Source organism: Dasypus novemcinctus, chromosome 1 (assembly GCF_030445035.2).
Source record: "Dasypus novemcinctus isolate mDasNov1 chromosome 1, mDasNov1.1.hap2, whole genome shotgun sequence".
Classification (NCBI taxonomy): domain Eukaryota; kingdom Metazoa; phylum Chordata; class Mammalia; order Cingulata; family Dasypodidae; genus Dasypus; species Dasypus novemcinctus.
In genome coordinates, this window is record NC_080673.1 from 55099191 (window position 1) to 55103072 (window position 3882).

The 3882-nt window shown below is 44.1% G+C and overlaps 1 pseudogene; it reads right to left on the minus strand.

Annotated features, from left to right (window-relative positions):
* Positions 1–374: 374 nt before the first annotated feature.
* Positions 375–3415, minus strand: LOC101439388 (TBC1 domain family member 1 pseudogene; annotated as a pseudogene).
* Positions 3416–3882: the final 467 nt, after the last annotated feature.

The following is a 3882-nucleotide window of genomic DNA, read 5'->3' on the forward strand; positions in this document are numbered from 1 at the left end:
AAGTCCAGCATCTGACCCTGCAATATATAAACACTTTGGTACTGAAAAAGGAGACAACAAGGAAACACAAAGATGCATTTATTCATATCCATGCCATTTAATTTAATGAGTACAGTTATCAGGTCCAGAGAAGGGGCGAATTAGAACCTAAAACAACACAACAAGAATTGGGGACTTTCGTCCTCTTGAATTGCAAGTTTTAGTTGAGAATTTGCATGCTGGCAAGCCAGTTTCCTCTCTGAGAGGCACACCTCACACTTCCTTCTATTGCCAGCATCTTTTGTCTCTCTCAATTAAGGCCTGGGCAGTGTTAGGATGGTGTAGCAATCTCTCCTCTGGAGGGATGCTCCGGGGAGATGCTCTCCTCTGAGCTGTCAACCACCCGTGGGCCTTGGCAGAGCAAGGCCCTGCTCTGCACTGTTTGGCTCTGCAGTCTGCTTCTGAAGCTCCTCCCCTGTCTGCAGCAGGGCTGACAGCTCTGGCTCCGAGGCAAGGATGGCCTGTTTCAGCTTGCTTTCACTGGTCAGAAGCTTCTCACTAGTGGCTTCAAGGCTTTGGATCCTACCGTTTGCCACCTGCAATTTTTCAAGGATATTAAGGTTCTGTTTGCATAAGCTGCCTTTGGGTTTCTCTGATTTATTCTGTGACTGTCACTGAGAGGAGAGGAATCAATAAGCTTTTCTTGAAGCATGTGGTACTCAACTTCATAAGCTTGTAACTGTTTAGAGAGGTCACCTCAAGGACCTGATTGATGGGCTTTTCCATTTACAGGTTTGATAGTGTATTTTTTATAAAGTTAACTATGGATTCTAGGTTTTTGGGCTCCAGAACCAAGGGTTTATGGCTTCCCAATGGCTCTAGAGCTACTTTAAATATGGCCTCTCATCCCTGAAGAAAGATCATATATCAAAGACTCTGACTACAAATCCCAGTGGAAACTGTGAGACAAATACTGTAAGAAACCAGTTCTTTTGGTGATTGTAGAGGTCTAGATGGTAATCTGAAGAAGCATTGAGAGCTGGTGTATCCGGACCTGTGAAATAATCATGTCTGCCGATATTGTTTTTGCAGTTCCACGTCAAACATCAGAAACGTGAGCATTTTAAACACTTCCTCCTCACTCATTTAAAGCAGTAAAATGCCTGCCACTAAGCAGAGACCTTGGCAATATCTTACTTCCTGATCTAGAAGAGAGTAGGCCTTCAAAATGCTGTAAAGTGACAGCTGTCCTGCCCCAAGCTGGGCAAAGAAGTATGGACATGTTGGAAAGGTTCCCCTGAAGTCGGTAAGAATTGTGTGCTGCTGGGAAGCTAGCTGTTTCAAGAGTTCTTTGTATGGCATATTCTTTGGCTGCTGTTTACTGGGAAACTGATATCTAAGGTGCTATTGCTTGTTGAGTAATTTCCAGATTTCACCCCAGTGATGACATGGCACACTTTGGCCAACAGCGGAATGCAGTTTTCCCATGTCAAATTTAATTTTTGATATTCCTGGAGTGCTGTGCATCTTTTCCCACACTGTAGTTACTTCAAGACAAGGAGTGATTTCTTCATAGTCAAGCTTATTATGTTCAGCTAATCATTTTCAGAGGCTTGAAGCCTCTGATTTTCCTTATCCACTCTGAAAAGCAGTATCTGTTACAGAACAGCCCTTTGCCATAGCTCTCAAAACATGTGAAATGTCTTTTTCTTTTCCTCTGTTACAGGGCCAAAGGGTCCATCTTCACAAAATCATTCTGAAGGTGACCCTGGGGGAAGGTCTCCTATCTCTGAGTAATCTTCATATCTGTTAGGAGAATTTTATGCCACTCAGAGAAAGATCTGCCATCTCCATGAATGCCTCCATGTCTTCAAAGGGGTTCGATTGGCATCCCCTGCATGATGTGCATTGGATTCAAAGTCATTTGCTTGTGTGGGGTCTCGGTGCTCATTGAGTGATACCTCAGAAGTTTCCTTTTCGAGACCCCTGGAGATTCGTCAACAGTTTCTATAGGTTCCTGGAACCCCACGGGGGAAATAACTCAGGGTGTTTGCTCACCTTCGGAAGCATTGCAGGGGTGAAAGTTGGGTAGGCTCTTGTGTGAGACGGCGCTTTTAATCAGCAGACAGGTCATTCATTGAGCCCAGGAGCCAGAAGGAGCTCTCAGAGATGGGCAAGGCCTCCTCGTCACACACAGATGGCTCTTTGCTGGTTAATGTACTAGACGTGGAGCTGTCCAGATCCATACTTGTGGAATGTTCCTGTAGGCCTCTGGCTTTATTGTCCCAGGACAATATACTTTCTAAAGACTCGGTTAAAGATCTCTTTGCTGGGTGATGAGTGCACAATGGTGTGGTTGTACTGGATGTCATTGATTTCACACCTTGGATGAATTGTATGGTTATTAATATGTATCAATAAAATTGATTTGTTAAAAAAAAAGCTGTCTTTGCTTTGTTGTTCAGCATATCTAGCTTAAATTGAGTGTAATTAGGGGGTAATTAATTTCCAATATTCTCTGCTGCCATCTGGGATAGCCTGCTCTATCATCCCATCTGGATATGATCCTTCTGTTTCTCTTCATATAAACATCTCATGAAAAAAATTATCAGTTCTTTCTCTCACTGCTCATTTCTTGGTTCCAATTCCCAAACCTCCTTTAAAATAGTTGCTTGCTCTTGATTAGTCAATGTAGTCAGGTGTTTCTGGAGTTCTAGTTTTGTTTTGGAGGTATTCATTCCCTCTATCCTTTCGCACGGCTTGTGCCTTCAAAATGTTGTAATGGGACAGCTCTCCTGCTCCAAGGTGGGTACAGTTGCTACTGTGAAGCCTGCTTCATTGACCAGAGCTTCATCTGTGCCCAAAACACCTAACAGATGAAATGAAAGTCTCCACTTCCCGAACACTGTCGGCAGATAAACCCAAAGTGGTTCACATGTCTAATGTCCTGAGAGAAAAAGGATATCTCCTTAAAATGTTTCTCAAATGCTGTTTTGCTTTGGTATCAGAACAGATGATACCAAACTGTGTATCAAACTGGCCAATCATGAAAAGCATATTTCGATTTCCTCAATAACTGTTGGCTGCACAATCTTGTGCCCACGAATAAGATGGTTCTCAATGTCATTTTCCTCAGAAGTGCTGAATGAACTACTATGTTGAAGGTTCTGATTATGAAATTCCTTCTTGAAGGCAGTGAATGAAATCCAGGCTGGAAGAAGGATTCCCACATAGCCCTCAGGCCCTGCTTCTTCATTGCCCACCATCTGGAACACAGATCAGAATTTATCCATTCAGGAAAATCCTCCCACAGTATTTGTGGTTTCAGAATTCTGGAAGAGCAAGTCAAAGTCTGCTTCCAGCTGCAATTGATGTGGTTGAACTTCCTGATGCATTCATCTGTCAGCACCAGCAGGGCCTTCTTGTGAGCCACCATCACCCGGCTACAAAAGAGTGCCCTGAAGTACTTGGCAAATGTGTCATCAAACTCAGACGGGCAGTGGAGCTACACTTGGTGAGCAATCTTCCGTGCCTGTCTAATGGAGCAGATGGTCTCAGGCACTTTCGTGTGATCATCAGCCTTGAACACGCAGCAGATGCTTTGCCGACAGGCTGCACCTTCTTTATTCAGACAGTAGGAGTACTTTGGGTGGTGACTGTTGTGAATCAGTATGTGGACATGCTGAGGCTTACACTCAAATATGCTCGAACAGATTAGTGGATCCCTCTGTTGATTTTTCCCTGGCTCAGGTTCAAACCTCAATCTCAAGGGCAAAACCCAGAGTTGTACTTGCTTGGTTACAGGCTCCTTTTTGGAGGACTGACTGTTGAGGCTTCATACCCCTGCCTTGACCCAAGGCAGCCTGAAGGCTGAAGTCCACTGAGAAAGGGATGTCTCCCTGC